Source organism: Balaenoptera musculus, chromosome 7 (assembly GCF_009873245.2).
Source record: "Balaenoptera musculus isolate JJ_BM4_2016_0621 chromosome 7, mBalMus1.pri.v3, whole genome shotgun sequence".
Taxonomy (NCBI): domain Eukaryota; kingdom Metazoa; phylum Chordata; class Mammalia; order Artiodactyla; family Balaenopteridae; genus Balaenoptera; species Balaenoptera musculus.
This window is the reverse complement of record NC_045791.1, coordinates 7,907,518-7,930,128: the sequence shown is the minus strand read 5'-3', so window position 1 is coordinate 7,930,128 and position 22,611 is coordinate 7,907,518.

Below are 22,611 nucleotides of genomic sequence, written 5' to 3'. Positions count from 1 at the left end.
ACCCAGCTAAAATAGAAGGATTAAGTAAGATCTAGTGGCTCATAATATATTTACCAATATATCCATCTTCCAGAAGATCGTCCATGGTACCAAGAACCAGGGAGATCTCAAACTGAATGAGAAAAGACAATAGATGACAACACTGAGATGACAGAAATGTTACAATTATCTGACAAAGATTTTAAAGCAATAATCATAAAATAATGTTTCAATGAGAAATTGCTTGCACCTTTGAAACCAATAAAAAAAATATAATCTCTGCAAAGAAAGAGGAGACATAAAGAAGACCCAAATGGAAATTTTAATAGAGAAAAATGCAATAAAGAAAATTCTCAATGGATGGGCACAAGAAGAGAATGGAGGGGACAGAGGAAAAAATCAGTGATTTTGAAGATGGAAAATTGCCACAGTCCAATTTGAACAATTGAGGGTAAATAGGTTGAAAAGAAAAAAAGTGAACAGAGCCTCAAAAACCTGTATTACTGTAATAAGTGATCTAACACTCATGTCATTGGAATCCCTGAAGGAGAAGAGAAAGTGAGTAAGATTGAAAAAGTACCCAAAGAAATAATCGCTGAAAACTTTCCAAATCTGGGAAAGGGCAAAAGCCTATAGATTTAAGAAACTATATGAATTCCAAATAGCATAATCCCAAAGAAATCCACATGAAGACACATCATAGTCGTAGTTTTAACTAAAAGCAAATTAAAAAAAAAAAAACTTAAAAGCATTGAGAGAGAAATATGTTACTTATAGAGGAAAATTCATTTAAATGACAATGGATTTTTCATCCAAAACCATGGAGACCAGAAGAAAATGGCACAGTATTTTTCAGATGCTGAAAGAAAATAACTTTTCACCCAGAATAATGAATGCAGTGAAAATAACCTTCAGGAATGAATGGAAAACCTTGGCACTCTCAGGTGAAAGAACAGACCTACTCTAAATAATAGTTAAAGGAAGTCTTCTAAACAGAAAGAAAATGATAAGAGCAGGAAAGGTGGAAGATCAGGAAGGAAAAAAAAAATAATGAAAGTTATAAAATGAAATGAAGTCTCTAGATAGATAGATAGATAATCTCCTACTATATACTATATAACATATACCCTACTATAGAATTACAGTACTATAAACCATAGTTTGAATTTAGTCAAAAACTGTTATTGTAACCCGACATCCACAGCATGATTTGTTGGTCCACATCCCCCTTTTTTCCATCCTTAAAGAGATAGTTTTTAAAAATATGTCATTATGAAGTTAGATTACAATGAAAACACCCAAATCCAACAGAATTAGGCAACACATTGCTTTTATACCAGTACCAGTGCTTTCTGCAAATCATCTTTGAAAAGGGATCCAGGTCATTTCTTGGTAATTACTTAAGCTTCTCTCTCTGTCTTTCTGTCTCACACACACAAACACACACCCATACACAATTTAAGTGGTCAGAGTATTTCAGGATTACTTATTTTTGTGTTTTAATGTGCACTGTACTTTTATTCCCTGAAGGTAAGAACTCTGAATGCATTGGATCATTCCTGTAACAGAAGGGCTTTTACAAATTAAATATGTAAATTGCATATGCCAGATGGTATTGAATAGAAGGTGGTGACTCTTATGTCAAATCTAAATTAAAAAAATACTTAACAGTATGGAGGCTCCTTAGAAAACTAAAAATAGAACTCCCATATGACCTAGCAATCCCACTCCTGGGCATATACCCTGAGAAAACCATAATTCAAAAAGAGTCATGTACCACAATGTTCATTGCAGCACTATTTACAATAGCCAGGACATGGAAGCAACCTAAATGTCCATTGACAGATGAATGGATAAAGAAGATGTGGCACATATATACAATGGAATACTACTCAGCCATAAAAAGGAACAAAAATGGGTCATTTGTAGAGATGTGGATGGACCTAGAGTTTGTCATACAGAGTGAAGTCAGTCAGAAAGAGAAAAACAAATACAGTATGCTAACACATATATATGGAATCTAAAAAAAAAAAAAAAAAAAACGTGGTTCTGAAGAATCTAGGGGCAGGACAGGAATTGAGGACACAGGGAAGGGGAAGGGGAAGCTGGGTTGAAGTGAGAGTGGCATGGACATATATATACTACCAAATGTAAAATAGATAGCTAGTGGGAAGCAGCCGCATAGCACAGGGAGATCAGCTCTGTGCTTTGTGTTCACCTAGAGGGGTGGGATAGGGAGGGTGGGAGGGAGACGCAAGAGGGAGGAGATAGGGGGATATATGTATATGTATAGCTGATTCACTTTGTTATACAGCAGAAACTAACACACCATTGTAAAGCAATTATACTCCAGTAAAGATGTTAAAAAAAAAAAAATACTTAACCATTTTGGGGATCCTGAATATCATTTTAATATTTTAGGTCAAGGAGTAAGAGCAGGCAAAAAGGTCGAGGAAATAAGATGCATTTGTTAAATCAGTTGTATGCGCACTCAGGGACCCGCTTCTGTCAAGGGTGTAATGGGCAGAAGGTTGGAATGGATGCTTTTGAGCACAGCACAATTACTTTTAAACACAAACATTTAAGAGGAAAAAGTCAAATGTGTGTCAATATTATGGCAATATATTTGACTGACATTTTCTGCTTTTTCTGGAAAAAGTGAGTCAACAGAGAATAAAGCAACAAGGCACATGCTTAATATATGAGTTAAAAAATCAAGCATTTGGGCTTCCCTGGTGGCGCAGTGGTTGAGAGTCTGCCTGCCAATGCAGGGGGCACGGGTTTGAGCCCTGGTCTGAGAGGATCCCACATGCCACGGAGCAACTAGGCCCGTGAGCCACAACTACCGAGCCTGCGCGTCTGGAGCCTGTGCTCTGCAACAAGAGAGGCCCGTGAGAGGCGATAGTGAGAGGCCCGTGCACCGCGATGAATAGTGGGTACCGTTTGCCGAAACTGGAGAAAGCCCTTGCACAGAAACGAAGACCCAACACAGCCAAAAATAAATAAATAAAATTTAAAAAAAAATTAAGCATTTATGAGTTTTATGGTCTTTCTGTGAAAAGACTGTACATCAGGATGATACTAGAAAATAAAACAAATCATTTGTAGGAACTGAATTAAAATATGATAGTGCATTTTAAAATCTGTTTCGGAAATGTGCTTACTTGTTTGATAGCTCAGTTCACAAGTGTCTCTTCAGCTCTCTCTCCTTCTCTCTCCCCCTCTCTCCCTCCCTCTCTCTCCCCCTCTCTCCCTCCCTCTCTCCCCCCCTCTCCCTCTCTTTCTCCCTCTCTCCCTCCCTCTCTCTCTCCCCCTCTCCTTCTCTCCCTCTCTCTCCCCCTCTCTCCCTCCCTCTCTCTCCCTCTCTCTCTCCCCCTCTCCTTCTCTCTCTCTCTCTCCCCCCTCCATCCCTCTCTCTCTCTTCCCCTTCCCTCTCTCTCCCTCTTTCTCTCTCTCTCTCTCTATTTCTATCTCTGTTTCTGTCTCTCTGTCTCTTTGTCTATATGTCTTTATCCCTCTGTCTCCCACACTAACACACAAACACAAAATAAATAATTTTCCACATTCAAATAATCTCCTTATGAAAGAGTAATGGTATATTTTAAAACTTATCTGAATGTGTCAGATTTTTGTAGACCATTTTAAAATGAATTTCTCCTGGAGAAATACCCGTGCAAACAGGTTGGAAGAGCATGGCAAACTCTGAAAGGGAATGGACATAAACTCATGAACAATGGCCTTGATGATTACTTAATTTCAACATGAGGTCAATGGCAACATCTCCTGATACTTTGTGCATATACAAAGATTGGTTTGAGAAAAAGGATGCAGAAAAAGAGGTTCAACCATTGAAAAATTTGTGGAGAGAGAAGAAGAGGAAATATCAGGTACACCCAGGTAACCATCAAGAGGGAACTGCAGACCTGGCAGGTCAAAAAAACCCCAAAACCCCCCAAAACAAAACAAACAAAAAAAACATGGAGGCTGAAACACAGAGGGTCTCCCTGATGGCTCAGCATGGCTTGAGCTGACCCCCCAAGCAGCCATGAAGCAGCACTTTGAGTATGATGGTCAAGAGGAGGCAACATGATTTTCTATGATTTGGGTGTTAGTTTTAGTAGTATTTTGGTATGTAAAATAGTATTCAGTATAAAGAAAACCTTTGACTTTGGTATGTTGAAGATGTTTCTCATTAATTTTTTTCACTTTAAATCTCTTTCTGGTTGTACTCTTATTCATTGTTTCCCTTAGATTCCCTAGATAATGATAACATCTGGAATTATGACAGCTCTAACTTTTACTTTTCAGTATGTATGTCTCATATTTTTTTACTTCCTTCAGTGCTCTGGTTGTTGACTCATAGGGGTATTAGCAGACATCATTACCCTCTTCCTTACTTTAATAAGAAGTCTCTTAATATTTTGTCACCAAGAATTTTTTCTTTTGGTGAACTATCTTTAATAGATTAAGAATGATTCCTTTAATTATTATTTGCTATGAATACTGACTTGCTATGAACTTAGTTTGGAATTATGTTTATAATCATTAAGATTTGTTTAACTACCGATTTTGTTTTATTGATATTTCCCTGTAACGTATTAATATAGTGGTTTGCATTAATTTTTTCTCTAATATCGAATATCCTGGTGACTCAGGAAAAACTAGGATGGTTTGTCCAAGGACTTCATCTGATATTCTCTGGTTTCAATTTGCCAAGGTTTTATTAACATTGATATTGATGATATCGCAATGATAGTTGCCCAGAATTATCTTACACGTTCTCTTTCTACATTGGGAATTAGTGCTACATTGTTCTTAGAAAATGATTTAGTTAGCTGTGCATTTGTTTCTAGGCTCTGAAACAGGGTATGTAACATGCATATTATCTGTTTCTTGATGCCAGAGTAGAACATGAGAAGTAAAACTTATTGGGGAGCAGCTGGTACATATGTATGTGCTTCTGTGTGTGTAAAATAGAAGTGCAGAACGTTCACTAAAATTTATTTTATCAGCCTGACAAGATTTTATACTTCCTCAGAAAAAAAAGTTTTGTGTACTGTCTAGTTTATCAATTATTATCATAAGCATCTAAGAAATGATGGTTTAAATATTCTCTATTTTTTTATTATTTAAGAAAGAATTTATATGTTTAATGTATTACTCCTATTTATTTGTACCTTTTAATTGTCTTCTTTTTTTTTGCCTTTTTCTGAACTTGTAAAATATATAATCATATCGCACTTATCAAATCTACTATTTTCTTAATCTTTGCTTTTTTTCTTAAAAGAATTTATTCTTACCCTTTTAGTTGCTTTTATTATTTAATGATGCAATTTTTTCAGTTGAAGCTTAATTTACATTTTTTCAGTTTTTCTGGATTTTTATTGAAAATATTTTAGGATATCAGTTTTTCCTGATTATGTTTTGGTTGTATATGGCGGGATTTGTATTTAATATTTTTATCATCATTTATTTATGAATGCTTTGTAGTGCCAAGGGTTCTTTAGAAAGATATTGCATAATTTTTTAGGTTTACAGATTTTTTTTCCTTTATTTTCTATTTTTTCTAATTTTAATGCATTCTGATCAGTGATTTTGGATTTGAGTTCTATTTTGTTTTGAAAACCTTATTGGAATTACAACAAACTTGTTAATATTTGTTGTGGGTATTTTTGGCTGTTCCATGTATGTTTGAAATGATACATAGTTTCTATTTGATCAGTGCAAATATTTACATGTGATTAAACTTATTAGCAGTGTTAAATCCTTTCTATCCTTTTGGCCATGGCTCTTCTCAGAGCCCATGTTGTTTCTTATCTAATAATAGTTAAGTTATTTGGACTATGTAAAAGAAAATCAATTAATATAGACCAAATGTTTATTTGTTAGAGACCTCCCACCAAATTTTTAGATTTATCTAAAGCTGACAGATTATCCTTAAATGGCCATTATTCTCTCTTCTTGTCTGAGTCCTTAGTCTTTCAACAAGGAAAGGATAACTTTTGCTATTTTCTGTCATTGATCATGGCAAAAATTGCTGGATATCAACTCCAGGACAATATATTCAAGGTTATAGTCTAATGGTTAATAATCTATTATAATGATACTAGGTTGTATTATGATCTGCAACATTTTTGAAACAAGAAGCATTTCTCCAAGACCAGTATGGAGGCTGGTCCCATAATTCAATAATTCAAGCTAAGCAGAAAATGGCACATGCTTCTTGCCTTTTAACGATCAATTTGTTTCTAAACTCCAGTGTTCTTTCTTTCTTTCTTTTTTTAATAGAGAATGTAGAATGAATTACAAGATATATAAAAATGTACTAAGAGCTGATTTCCAAGGGGTTGTTGAACTTTTCTTTCTTTTTCTTTCCTTTGTTATTCTTTACAAAAGGGAGAGACATTTTGTGGTCTGTAAATTCTGTGAAGATGGTGATTTTTTTTCTGCTTTCTTATCCCCAGCAGTGAACCTGTTACACACAGTTTTTAAAAATGTGGAAGAATTAATGGATGAGTGAACAAATGACTATGTTAAGCATCTGTCAAGAGGCAAAGAAACATCAACTGGCTTCCAGAACTTTCTAGCTGTGGTGGGGTTGCGATATTCACAATCACAATTAATCTATTATTTACTACATGGCCATATTAAAGATTTTTGTTTACCAGACAGAAAAATAAGATCCTTCAATATATGCTTTCAAGAGTCAGCCTATGAATAACTCTTTTATATTCTTTCCTGCCAGGAACATACATCTTGCTTTCACTTTCAGGACATCACGAGGCTGTTTCCAGCTGAGAACTATGTTCCTACCCATTGATACATCTTTCTGCTTCTCAGCACGTTCCTTGACTTGTTTCCTTTTGGTTGAGAAACTTCTCTCTGTGCTTCTTAATCGCTTATCATTTCAAGGCACTATTTGCTGGTCTTTGAGTTCCCAGCAGAGAATATATGCGTAACAGCAGCAAGTTGTTGAAATCTTGAGACCTAACTGGTAGATATTACAGACCACACTGTTTCTCACAGAGTGAGATATTTTAGCTACTTTTCTGATATTTAATTGAGAAATATCTTCTTTACAACTGTCTAAAGTAAACAAAATTGCAACATCAAATAATTAGAATAGGCTTCCAAGACTTGGATAATTAATGTTATAGAGCTGAGAGGATGAATGAAAGTGTAGATATTTAGACAGGCAACTTTATGTTTTGAGTATTATGCATCCTTGCCAGGTGTTCAGTTGCCTCTCTTCCAAGTCAGAGGTCCATGAACAACGGAATTTTAGAGGCTGCAGAAACAATGGAGAGTTAACTATGGGTTGGCCAAAAAGTTCGTTTGGGTTTTTGGACCGATGTTACAGAAAAACCCGAACAAAATTTTTGGGCAACCCAATACATTAAAAAGTCAAAATGGAAAAGCAGTGGAGTTTATCCTGTGCATAGTCAAGCTCTCCTATTCTGTGCTTGTCCTTCTCCTGGGGATCAGTATTCTTTTGCAGCCTGTAAAGTTATCAACAACTGGTTATTACCTTAATAATAATAAATATGGCTTGTTGATTGCCCAAGATTTAGTTACAAGAATTCTGAAAAGTGTGCACTATTTTTTTCACTCAGGAAGAAAGAGAGGCACAAAGCAGTTAATGAGGTAGCCTTAGGCTACACAATTCCTAATTAGTGCAGCTTCTGTGGCCCTCTTATGGTGGTTATTGTCTCAGAGGGAAAAGTTTCTGAAGTTTTATATTTGAGTATAAAACCAAATCTTTGCTTTCATCTTGAAAATGATTCTGTGGGATATTCTCTGTGCTCCTAAACACACAAGAGCATTTGGTCCTACATCCTCTCCTGCCCATACATGGCAACCCATCTTTCTTGTGTGTATTGACTTAATCAGGTGTCCTGATTGTATGATAGAGCTAAATGGGCTTCCTGCCAGGGCTGTCTCTGTGCTACCGAACTCAGGTTCAGAGGCTCCCTGCTGAAAAGCCAGTAATCAAAGGGCAAATGTTGGTAGAGAAGAAAGGTAGTTTATTCAGAAAATCCAACAATCTGGGAAGAAGGTAGACTCATGTCCAGATACCAACTCTGAAGATTTTGCTCAGCCACAACAATTTAAAGGGAAAAGTGGTAGCTGTCTCAGTTAATCATTAAGATAGGAGGTCAGATTCTTCATCATTTTTCCATTGCGTGCAGACCTGCTGACTTCTCCTGATGTTCTTTTGGATGCTGTCTTGCCGGTGTGGTCCGCCTGCAATTGGATGCTGTCATGCCCACGTGGTCCGCCTATGTCTGTGGGGTCCACCTGCAGATTTACTCAGGGGAAACTAGGAGTAGAGAGTCATTCATTCTTTAACTACTTAATTCTTCATTCTTACTCCTTTTAATCCAAAAAAGGAGTCAACTGGTTAGGTAAGGCATTGTGTACATTTAGTAGAGCATAAGTCAGGAATTAGGTTAAATGTTGCCTTGTGATCTCACTTTTATAATTAAGGTTTAAGGGGAACAAAAATAGACAAACGGGAAGAGGCAAAAGAGCTGCTAATATGTGTCTGGGCAAAGCATGGAAGAACCACTATAGGCATGAGTTGTTCAGTAAATATTTATAAAAAGAAACATTTTTAGAGCAGAAAAATATCCATTACAGAAATATGCTAATTATAAAAATAGTCCCACTCAATCTTACATCATCAATATCTCTCCTGTCCATCACATCAGTAAATTTGTCGGAATATACTAATTAGTAAATGCTGCGAAGTCATGAAATATGATACCATGTAGATAGAGAGCAAATTATATCAAAGTTTACGTAGCAAATTCACAGAAATGCTGAAGCATGTAACATTTAAAAATTAAAGTTAATATAGATGGTTCAAGGGATAATTAATTAACTATCGAAGAATTAAGAGATATTTTTCACTACTTGGAAAACCCTAAAAGTGTTTTTCAAAGTTCATCTTCTTTCTGGTTGCGTGCTGGTCTTTGAGTTCCCAGCAGAGAATATATGCGTAACAGCAGCAAGTTGTTGAGTTTTTCTTTTCTTTTCTTATCATTTTAACCCAAGATCTGGAGTTAGAGAAACACAATTGGAAAAGAATTAGTTAAATCTACCATGAGATTACAATTACAGAGTCAGGGCTCCTTAGGGAGCTGCTCAAGCTGGACCATAAAAAAGCCTCACAGCTTCCCAATGATGAAAACAAAGAGGAAAATAGACCCATTTTCAAATGTTTAGGACTGTTAGGATAACAAAAAACCCACACTATCCCTGGAACTCAGCCCTGAGGGACCTTCTGGGCACATGCAGTAAATAGAAAGTTTTCTATTTGTATAAGATTTTTGCTATGCATTTTTGATATGACAATATTATAACCTATATTAATACAGTACAGTGATTAAGTTCAAGGCTCTATGAATGCTTACTTTCTTTTTTCTTTCTTTCTTCACTTTTTTCTAAGTTTAAAAATATGATTTTCAACGATTAAGTATTGTCTAGTACCTGGAAAATCTATTTTATATACTTTTACTTTCTATTTTTTCTTCTGGTGTTTAATAAATGAATTGTTATAAGTAACTGTGGGCTGTAGCTAAAATCTTTTAACAGATTAAAAATCATCCTCCAACACACTCAACTTCTACCCTAACCAACCCAAATCAAACTTTCATGCAGTTAAACTCATTCACCGCATTTTGATATGAAGGAGGACTCAGAGAGTCAAACACCATCATGGATTAGAGTAATTTTTATCTAGTGTTCACCACAAAGCTTAGATGTCATAGTCAGCTCAGGATAATCTAAAGCAGTACCATCCAACAGAAATAAAATGCAAGCCACATTTAAATGAAAATTTTTTGAATAGCCGCATAAAAAAGGTAAACTGAAACAGATGAAACTAAGGGTAATACCATATTTTGTTTAATCCAAGATATCAAAAGAATTATTGTTTCACAGTAATTCAATATAAAATTACTAATGAGATTTTTTTTTTCCTTTTTTATCTATGTAGACTTCAGAACACAGTGTGTAATATACACGTTCAGTAACAGCACATTTCAGTTTGGACTAAGGACACTTCAGAGGCTGCATAGCCACAGGTGGCGAGTGGTTACCACACAGGGCCACACAGCTCTAGAGGATATATATTTCTGCTCTTAGGGAGGACTCACAGGAATTAGCTATCTTGCTGAGGTACAAGTAAAGGAAACTTATTTTTCTGAATAATTTTTCCAGCCCATGGTACATCCCAGTACATGGTCTCACTGTGTATAAGTAGCGCTAATGCGACCCACCTTCACAAGTCTGACATCACCTGAACTGGGCTCTGCTGTGTCCCACCAGGCGGGGACCAGATGCTATGGCAATGCCGAAGTGTTCAACGACTTCCTGAATGTAAACTCTCAGTCCCTGCCTTTGTCTCCTAGCTGATCAGTATCAAGTAGATCCAGAACTCCCTGTGCTGCGGGGACCACTCCCTGAGTAGCACTGCTCTATCAGAATCCCAGAAGTTGAGACTTATAAAAAGAAACATTTTTAGAGCAGAAAAATATCCATTACAGAAATATGCTAATTATAAAAATAGTCCCACTCAATCTTACATCATCAATATCTCTCCTGTCCATCACATCAGTAACTTTGTCGGAATATACTAATTAGTAAATGCTGCGAAGTCATGTAATATGATACCATGTAGATAGAGAGCAAATTACATCAAAGTTTACATAGCAAATTCACAGAAATGCTGAAGCATGTAACATTTAAAAATTAAAGTTAATATAGATGGTTCAAGGGATAATTAATTAACTATCGAAGAATTAAGAGATATTTTTCACTACTTGGAAAACCCTAAAAGTGTTTTTCAAAGTTCATCTTCTTTCTGGTTGCGTGCTAAACTAAAATGTCACTCGAAAGTTGTAGTAGCATGTTCTTTTCTTACAAAATTTGATCGGAAAAACTGTATACCAGCAAGGTAACAATCAACAGTTTTTTCTCTTTCTAAAAAGTACATAGACATAATTACAATAGATTTGACTAAATACAAAAAACAAAAGTATTTTGATAATTTCTTCATTTTATAAGTTTAATCTTTCTGTATCAAAGGGAAGCATATAAAATTTAGTCTGTGAATGGTAAAAGCCATAATCACCAAATATTTGCCTCTCCTTTCTTTAACATTCTCATATTCAAAAATGCTATGTTGATTTTTAACACACAAGGAAATTGATGCTTGCACATGTGCACTTTAAAATATGGTTTATAATATATGAACATCTGCTCCACTCTAACCCAGAATATCAACAGGGAAAGTGCAATAGAATATTGTGTTGCCCACATCATTACTGTTACAATGAGTAAGATAAATATTTGAACATAATGGCATACTTTATCATAAAAACATATTGAGGTTATTTGGGGAATTCATAATGTTTCATTTAATCACAACAAAAGGAAAAGCATGAAGTGTGTAGAGAATGGGTTTGCTGACCTGGGAGCTGTTTCCCTTGCTGTGACATTCAGTAAAATCTTATTAACTCAGACCCTACACAGTTCGGAAATTAAGGTTATTCAAACATTTGACTCTCAGTTAGGAAAAATTTGGAAACAATGTCTTTATTTATGAGTTATAAAAGTATTGTTCATGAGAAAGGGGAAGGTAGAATAATCAAACATGGCTCAAAACCAAACCAAACTTAAAACTGTCTCTGTATAAGGTGCTATAGTTGTGAACTCAGAAGATGATGTTGACTGGGAAAGAGACAGAGTCTCGGCCTGGCACCAGGGTGTGGTCTTAGCCCCCATGACTCTCCACCATGTGCTTTCTGCCCATCATTGGAATTTTGGGCTTCTGCATGCTCACTTTTAAAGAGTGGAAGAGATGTTTATTGATTTTCCTGCCAGCTTTGAGTGCCTGTAATCCTAATTTTTATGAGTTAAATAATGTTTGTGCTTAGGATATATTATTATGTAATTAAGATAATTGGGCATTTATTCCCATTTAATAAATCAAGGCTTATGCAGCATATCCTCTATAAGTTATATTTTTCATCTTTTCTTACTTTTTTTCCTTCACAGTTAGAGAAATTAGCCAGCAGGTGGGCATTAGTCTCATATTTATGATTTTGCCCATCTCAGCATTCTGATTTTCCATAGACTTATTCAATGAAAAAATCATATTTTATTTTATGTAAAATTAATATTTATGGTAATTTAGTATTTATGCATATACATAAAATAGATTTACTATAGTGTTACATTTCAACCCAACACAAAATTTTAAATATGACTTAAAATGTACTTATAAGGAAACACTTATTTTGAATTCTCTCTTTCTGATCCTTTAAGCCTGGCTTGATCATCCACATAAGATTGTTGAGTTGGTTTATAATCCTCCTAGAAATAAAAGTTTTTAGCTTCCAAAAGTGTATCACATGATCTACTTAGAGCTGGAAGAAGGTGTTAGAATTTCTATCTCTATTTTTATTTTACCTGTTTAAATTTTCTATTTCTCCACACATTTTACAAAAATATACCAAATTTTTATAGAGCTTGGCAGATCTATCATTTAAAAATAAATGTTGAAGATGCATTTAAATTGTGTTTACTGACAAGGGTATGTGTTCAAGAAAGTTGAGAATCCACTCTCCAAACATATGATGTCCAGTAGAAATATAAACATCATTTATAAGTTCACATTTCCTAGAAGTCACATATGTATAGATCTGTGGCATATATAAACTGTTATCCTTTTGACATGTAAAATTATAAATGTATTAATGGTTTTTTTTATATTAGTTTACGTATTTTGTACTATATCTTGGAATCCCAATGTGTAGTTTACACTGATGACACATCTCTGGACTACTCGTATTTCAAGTGCTCAGTAATTACCTGTGGGAAGTGGCTATCATCCCATGTAACTCAGTTCACGAAACAGCACAAAGAAGCTCTTCCTCCAGCTGGTTTTGTCCTGACCCTCCCGTTTCCTCCCGGTCCCTGGATCTTCATATTCTAGCCCCACCCCTGAACCTGTCTCTGCACCTTGGATTTGGGCTGCACAAAACATGTTTAGCTTCCTGTTCTTAGTGCTCTTGTCATGTCTTAGCTCTGCTGCCCACTTGGATTTTGAGGACTGTCCCCAGCTACCTTCAGAGAACACCTTAGCCCTGGGTTCCTGCCTGCAAGAAGTTCAGGGTTTTTTTAAATTGAAGTATAGCTAATTTACAATGTTTTGTTAGTTTAAAGTGTACAGCAAAGTGATTCATATATATATATATATATATATATATATATATATATTTCAGATTCTTTTCCAGTGCAGGCTATTACAAGATGTAGAGTGCAGTTCCCTGTGCTATACAGTAGGTCCTTGATGGTTTTCTATTTTATATATAGTCACATATATATGTTAGTTCCAAACTCGTAATTTATCCCTCCCCCCCTTTCCCTTTTGGTAACCATAAGTTTGTTTTCTGTGTCTGTGAGTCTGCTTCTGTTTTGTAAATAAGTTCATTTGTATCATTTTTTAGATTCCACATATAACTGATGTCACATATTTGTCTTTCTCTGTTGGACTTACTTCACTTAGTATGATAAACACTAGGTCCATCCATGTTGCTGCAAATGGCATTATTTCATTCTCTTTTATGGCTGAGTAATATTCCACTGTGTATATGCACCACATGTTCTTATCCATTCATCTGTTGATGGACATTTAAGTTGCTTCCATGTCTTGACTATTATAAAAAGTGCTGCTGTGAATACTGCATGTACCTTTTTGAATTAGAGTTTTCTCCAGAAACTCGAGAGTAGGATTGCAGGATCATATGGTAACTCTATTTTTAAGAAGCTCAGATTTTGCTTCTGAACATTTAATCATTTCTAATAATTGTTATTCTTGCTCAATCATCAAGTCCCAGTTGACTCAATAGTTTTCCTACATCTGTGGTTCTCAAACTATGCTTCTCCAAGCTGAATTAAGGTTTTCCTTTACTTAAATACAATAATGGTGGTCATTTTCTAATTCAAAGAAAAGGAAAAAAAAAAGAAAATCAATAGTACAAATTAATTTTCTCAACATGCCTTTAAAATTTTTACTTTAAAGACTTATTTCTACAAATATTACTTCCTGCTCATATTTCTCTCCAATGACCGCTAGTAGTTGGTGAAATAAATTTAATACAGAGAAAATACTGTTAATGGCAAACATTAAAAAGTATCTCTAAGATATATATATAAAAAAATATATATATAATATTTTAAAATTTCTTTAAATAGTGCATTTTGGCCTTTGCCAACTTCTATTAGTTCATTAGAATGTAAGCCCTGAGATTACGGATTTTTAACCATAATACTGGTAAATTCTCCTAGAGTGGCTGACACACATTTGGCTTGCAATAAATATTTATTAACTAAATGAATTTTTTAAAATCATCTTTTCTGTTCATAAAATTGCTCCTGTAGGACAAATGCTTCACAGTAGTAGCACCACTACTATTAAGTGCTTGCTAACCAAAGTAGTGTGAGGATCAGTTGTGAAAAGCCCTTCTACATTTTATTAAGCCCTGGAGTGTCTCACCCCTTGAGGACAGCTGGTAAAGTTTGCCTTGAGGACGACCATGCTTCATCCTTTAATTTTTCTCTTTCTGTTGAGCAGGAGAACTACATTTGCCCAAGGTGTTGATATTCTTCCATGGCCCCTTCTCATACTTGCGGCTTGACAACTCTCAAGAACAAAAGCAGAAAGAGAAGGAGAACATGAAGTCAGTCTGCTGGACTACATGAAAAGTTTAAAGTATGCCCTTCTTTATTTAATCAGCACTTTCTCCAATATCTCAGCAACAATTATGTTTGCTGTTTTATTTTTTCCCCAGATTAAGAAATGATCCACTGTCATTATTCTTTTCATCTTCTGGCCAGTGAAGTACATTTGTTACATTTATCTGCTTTATAGTTACATACCATTCTATTTTCTTTGTAGGAAAGTTAGTATGTATGTGAAACAGAAACTTTTGTATAGTTTGACAGAAATATAAAATGGTGTGTGCACATACTTTTTGAACACTATAATTTTAGTTATTGTTACTCTATTTTATTTACTGGATCTCATTGTATATTAATTTGTTGAACGAATTACAATTTAGATAATCAATGTTTGATGAAATCACTCTGGTGAAAGTCTTTTCCCCTTGCTTCTTTGCCTTTTCATATTCCTTTTTCATTCTGTTTATATTAACTTTATATGCCTGATAGAGAACAACTTCTTTATGTGCCTCACTCCTGAGTATGTTGTAGTAAACTGAATATATTATTTAGATTTGGGGGAAGAAAACCAAATCCCACTAGAGCCTTATAGAAAATAAAGCATTCTGAGACTGTATTTCACATACACACTTGAGTATCCTCCAAAATCACTGAAGTCAGTTATTTCTGGTCAGTGCTTGAGGCCAGGGGGCTAGGTGGGAGCTGGGAGATAGAATGGGTAAACATGGGTGGTTTATGGGCCATTTAAGCTGGAGAAATGCATGGAAAGGATGCTTTATACAGTATTGTTTTCCAGAGAAATGAGGTACCATGTGGAGGATTTAGTGAACTAGTGAAATGGGTAGTTGGTGAATGCCCTTAATTTTTTTATGAAATAAGGACATTATCTGGAAACAGTTTTAATTCTTTTGTATCTCTCAACGATAATTTGTTTCATTTTGTGATCCCAGCATTATACCCCCAAAACATCCAGAAAGGCAAGCAGGCACAGTCCATGAACAGAACACCAGCTAACTCATCAAACATATACAGAGTCTGGAGAGCCATACAGAGTGTATAATTTTACAGTTGCATCATCCTTTTTCTCCTATGGAATCAGCCTCGGATGAACTTTCTCCCTCTGTGTTTGTTTCCCTCTTTCTATTTTTGCATTTTTACCCATTCTTCCTGATACTCACCCTGCCCCTGTCCCATTCTGGCTGAGTGCTATCTGATCAAGACTGTTGGGGTATCATTCCTCCTTTTCATGTGCTTTGAGTTCCCCATAGTATGTGTAGGGTCACAGCTCTCCACGGAAGAAACAGTAGCTATTTTAGACTGGCCAAAATAGATCCTCTATGAGACAAACTTTCTACCTGCCAACACACATTGCTTCTCATAGCTTAACTTCAAAGGGCTGCTAGATTAAAACATTCCCTTTTAAGAAGAAATATGAGTGAAAAGGGGAATACATGGAGTTAGTGAGACAGAAAACCCTGAGCTACCATTCATTTATTCATTCAGAATTACATGGGACTTGTCTGTGTACTTACAATCACCCAAGGAAGGTCACAGAATATTAAAATGAAACAGACACTATCCTTTTTCTCAGAATTTATCTTTCTAATGGAGAAGGCAAACATGTAAATGGATGAATTACATTGCAATGTGTCTATGTGATATACTAGACTGTAAACAAAATACTGTAGAAGACAAATTGAAAGCTGGGTTTTTTCAGGTAGCAGTTTACCTGGAAAATCAGACAACAATGGAAGTATCACTTTTTCACCTGCACTGCCCACATGGTTCCTGCAAAAGAAATCTGGTGACAGATTAATTTATCCCTATGATACTGTATTTAAAGTATGTCTATAGAAATATCTGTACAAATATGTGATGGCTTTATTAGTATTGATAAAACCTGAGGCATAGTTCTATCAATAATCGCTACACAGAGGACTGGGAACAATTTAAATAAGAATTGATAAAACACTAAATTGGACTTTGCGAAGTCCTGAAAAAAAATCCTTGGTGTGTATCCGTCTTCTGTGAGATGTTAAAAAAAAAATGTTTCTACAACGTTTCTACAATGTTTCAGGATGCCTGCAGTTCAAGACTAGTGAAAGAATAAATGTGTTAAATTATGGGCAGTGGCTTTATGGAAAGAAGTGGAAATCTATGTCATTCGGAGAAGGGCGACAATTTTAGGATGATATATTTTAAAGTTATTTTAAAGATTTTTCTTTGTTCTGTAAAATATAAAGTACTTGGAAGAAAAGGTATCTTTTTTTATAATTTCCTAGCCCTTCTCATTGTTAACAAGATGAATTTATTTTAAATGGATTAAAGACTTTGTGAAATGTCAGATCAAATGGAGAGTTGCCTTCACTGAATTGATGTCACTTAGCATGTCTGGACATGTAGCATGTCCAAACTTTTTTAAACTACTTTTTTTCCCCTGCCAAAGTAATGAATCCCACACTACTCTCACGGCATGATGAAAAGAGTTGTCTTAAACCCTGGATATACTGTAATATTTGTGGTACTCTGTGTAAGGTACCCTTGAATTTCATTTACATTAATCTATCAATCAGATGGTCTAAATAATACCTATCTTATAATCTTGTATGAGGGTTAAACAGAATGATCTATGGACAGCGTCTTGCTTACAACCCTAAGGCACTTACCTGAACTTCCATGGATTTGTTCCCAACTCCTTTCTCTGACCTCAAAGCTTTGAGCTAGATATCAAGTTAGATTAAAATTTGAGTTTAGTAGATGGACGAGCTCTGTGTTCTTCAAATACTTTGATTGCATATACTCTTTCAGACATGCTCAGAAAATTTGAGCACTTTGGAGAGAAAGAGGAGTGGATGAGCATCTTTCGAATGAGCACTTTATGTTCCTATCTTGTAAATCAAGACTAAAGATAAAGTAGATGGACAGGAACACAGGTTTTTGAAATATTGTTACTGAATAGATCAAATCCCGCTGTTTGCTGCTTAAAAAAATCAATTACATACTCATAAATGATGGAGGAGAAATGTGCCTTTAATCAGAATGCTGGCAATCTGGGGAGATGATGGACTCCCCAGTGTCCCCCAAAACCCACCTCTGAAGATTCTGCTCAGCCATGAAATTTTTAAAGGGAAACAGCGAAGAAATCTAAGTTAATCATTGAGATGGGGGATCAGAGCCGTCACCATCCCCCACTGCGTGCAGGCTTGTGTGCAGGCTGGTCAACTCCTCGTGATCTTCCTCTAGAGGCTGTCTTATTAACACAGTTTGGTCACACAATTTTTTGTGAGGTTACTGAGGGGGAAGCTCGGGAAGACATCTATTCACCTGTTAATTTCTTTTCTTCATTTCTACTTCTTTGATCTATGTAAAGAACCCACAAGTTAGGAAAAGTATTGCCTGATTAAATGATTTGAAAGGTGTGCTTGGTCCAGAGATGAGTAGAGCATGGGGGTGCCTGCTTAAAAGTTAGTTACAGTGTAGCTTTGCTAAAGCGACAAGAAAAGAGGCTCCCTGTGGAGGGCAGTTTCCTGCAAAGGGCTGCTTACAGTACGATAAGATAATTACAGTAAGGTTGTATAGGCTAGGTACTAGGGAAAATGAGGAAGAGCACAGTGAGGGTTAGCATGTGAGGATAGAAGTTCTGCACAAGCTGGGTTTGGGCGGTGAGAGGCATTTTTACCAGTTGTCAGATGTACAGAGGCATCTGAGATAATCCTGGAATCGCAAATAAGGAAAAAAATCTGTATTGACAAAACTGCCCCTAACACGCAACTCCTCTAGACATTTATACATTCTAGAAGAAAATGCCTTGATGAATGTTGTTCTCCAGGATCCCATGAAATGGGGATCAACTAATCTTGAGGAATTCTGAGAGAAAAAGACTCCACTTGTAACAAGGGAGCTCCTGAGTATAAGCAAATGATACCACACCATGGGTAGGTATGTCTTATCTCTGCATTGTTTTCCTATACCCTGAAGACCTGTTGGGTAACAAATGAGTTATGATTGGCTGCTTAAGGCCAGGCTTCTGGAGAGGTAGGAAGGGCAGAAGTGGAATGACAACATCCCTCTCATGGTTCACTCTTAGGGCTGGAGAAACCTAAGAGGTTGAGAGATCTATGCTATCACTAGAGGTGAGTAGAGCAAGGTGAGTGTCTTAATCTCCAGTGTGGAGGAAAAGCAAGTCTAGGAAACTGGAGGGACTGGTTGAGTTATCCAGAAACTTCACAGCCGCAAGACTTGGGTGGATCCCAAAAGCCTGAGCCCACTTCAAAAGCAACCCCAGCTTCAGCTTCCAATATCACTCTCCTCTGCCACCAGCCAAAGCTACTGCCTAGAATTCCTGGCTCGGGGTTAAATGCCTTTTATTCCCGGGGATTTTCCCCAGAGTTTTGAGCCAGGTGTCCCTGTTGCCTGGGAATTTGCTGTCTGCACTTTCAGTGATGCTCCCTCATTCCTTCACCCCAGGTTTCATAGACTTGAACTTAAAATTGACCTGGAATAAGTTTGTGGAAAGTCAGTCTCGGTTTTCAGTGGAACTGAGAAGTGGTCTAGCTTAGTGATCATTAATGTTTTTGCTGTAACATCCTCTAAAGAAAATGTGAGAAAGACATAGAGAATAGACTTGTGGTTGCCAAGGGGGAGGCGGGATGGTGGAGGGATGGACTGGGAGTTTAAGATTAGCAGATGCAAACTAGTATATGTAGGATGGATAAACAACAAGGTCCTACTGTAGAGCACAGGGAACTATATTCAATAGCCTGTGATAAACTATAATGGAAAGTAATATGAAAAAGTATATATATATATATATATATATAACTGAGTCACTTTGCTGTACAGCAGAAATTACTATAACATTGTAAATCAATTATACCTCAATAATTTTTTTAATTAAAAAAGAAAATGTGAGAAATATGAATATACTTACAAATTGTAAACTGATTTAAAACATTTTCATCTTATGTTTAAATACTGTAGTTACAAATGTTATATATGTTGATTTTTTAAAATACTGACATTTAAAAATAAAGTTTTTATATAAACATATACAGCGAAGTAGAAATACCATAACATTTAGACACCTACAACAATTCATTTAAAACTAAAAAGATTTTTCAAAAGTCATACATTTTACAGTGTTCTACTTTCTCTTTAACTTTTTGTGTTTCTTCCTTATTTGTGCACAGAATTTAATTCTAATGTAATATATTTTTATCCTTGAAAATCTTCTACTTATCACTTTCTTATGCATCACTGCCGTAAAATATCTCTGTATTTAAAATTTAGATGTTTATATATCTTTGTGTTTCTTGTGATCGAAAAGCATTAAGCATTTTTTTTTTCATTCTGGATTAAGCCATCATTACATTTCTTAGTAGCACACAACTGAGTAAAATGACTTTATAGTAAAAATTTGGATTAATCACTATTAAACATAAAAGTACAGTTTTAAATGAAACCCATCTCTTAGTGAGATGGATTTTTTCAATTAATTCATGAACCCATAAATAAACATTACTAATTGCTGGAATGAGAGAGAGTTCAGTGAAAATTAACAGGAGAAAAAAAAAGAAGAAAGTTTAGATCACATTAACAAGTCCTAAAAAGGTGAATTAATAATTGTTGGTGATGCATTATTTACAGTAAAATGAATACACATTCTCATTAATTATTTCAGATTTAATTAGTTCATGCCAGAAATGAATAAATGAGCAGATAAAAGTTTGGATAATTATAGAATGTCAGAGATTTGATAACAAGTAAAACGAATATGAATTTGGAGAATATGGTAATCTTTTGGGAAATTAATGAAAATATTTCTACTACATACTTGATAAATATTTAAGAAAATATAAAACCTTCACTTATTTCTAATGTATATTCTTATTACTCAGTAGCAAGTTGATTTGGAGAAAATAATCATGGGACTTTTTATCCCCTCCTCTTTGAGATCATGTAAAATTTGAGACTGAGCTACAAACCAAGACAAGGAAGAATGAAAAGATGCACCAAGATACAAAAGTTCGAAATGTAGAGAGGACACCCTTTCCGACAGATTGGTAATTTTCAGCGTGCTTTTTACAATTCTTGACTATTTTATATCTAGCTTTACAGAGAGTCTATATATATAGGTTGATAAGGACGCAAGCTTGCCACCTTCAGTATTTCTTACTAACCTTGTCATTGCTCTGGAACAATGAATGCTTTGACAACTAATGGAGGCTAGAGTAACTCCAATTTATTACATGGTGTCTTCACTAAAAGTCATCCAGTTGGCTCCAGCATTTCAAATGGTCCATTTTCAGGGTATCCTGAGTTTTTCACATTTGAAATGAATAACTGTTTGATTTTTTTTTCTTTTTAAGTCTTTATATACTTATTTTTCTTCTCTTATTTCAATATCTAGTATTTTCAGTACACTTTTTACTAGAAGTGATGATAGTATAAACCCATGTCATTTTATTTCTGAACAGTAGTTTATCATAACATGAAGTTTACTGTACATTTGTTCCTTTTTAGAAATTCATTGTCCAAAAAAGGAATTAGAAAATAACTTTATCATTTAGAGAAAAGCACTTATATATAGCTTCCTTCACCTTTAGTCTCACTGACTCTGCTCATCTCCAATATTATTTATGCCAGCACTTTTTCCCCACCCATTTCAGTGAGATTTTTTCATACATTTATAGTATGGTTAGATTATTTTGTCACATTCACATTCCATCCTGAGATCCCCTAACTATGTATATTTAAACATATATATTTAATTTAGATACCTTAACATTCACTCTTTGAGCTTTACAGCTCCATGGATTTGACAAATGCATTATGTCCAATATCTGCCATTACAATATCCTGTAGAATAGTTTTACTGCCCTAAAAAAAAAAATCCTCTGTGCTTCAACAACTCAACACTTCCTGTTCCCAAACCTCTGGAAACCACTGAACTATTTATTGTTACCACAATTTTGCCTTTTCCAGAATGTCATATAATTGGAATCACACTCTACACAGTATTTTCAGACTACCTTCTTTCACATAGGAATGTGCATTTAACGCTCTTCTGTATCTTTTTGTGGGTAGGTCATTTATAGTCATTGCTCAAAATATCCCACTTTATGGATATACCACAGTTTATCCAATTATTTAAAAACATCTTGGTTGCTTCCAGACTTGGTGGTTATGAATAAATCTACTATAAACATTTATCTGCTGGTTATTGTGTGGACATAAGTTTTCAGTTTAATTGGGTAACTATCTAAAAAGCATGACTGCTGGATAATATGTACTATTTTTCATTCCCATCAGAAAGGAATGAGAGTTGTTTATGCTCCAAATCCTTGCCAGCAATTGGTATTTTCAGTATTTTGGATTTTAGTCATTCTAATAGTTGTATAATGGCATGCCATTGATGTTTTAGTATTCAATTCCTTAATGACAAATGATTGAATATCTTTTCATATTCTTATTAGCCATCTATATATTTTCTTGCTGAGAAACATATTCAGATTTTTAGCCTATTTCTTCAATAGAAATGTTTACTTTCTTACTGTTGAGTTTGAAGTGTTCTTTGCATGTATACTTTTTGGATATAAGAACTTTATCAGATATGTGTTTTACAAATGTTTTCTCCCAGTTTGTAGCTTATCTTATGAATCTCTTTTTTTCACAGCTTTGTTGAAATGTAATTCACATACCATAAAATTCATCCAGTTAAAGTGTGCATTTCAATGTTTCTGGGTACACTATTTACTTTTAAGTTTTGGTAGACTATTTGTAACATAAAATTTGCCATTTTAACTTTTTAAAGTGTAAAATGCAGTGTCATTAATTACATTCAAAATATTGTACAGCTATTTGAAAAATTTTCGCATCACC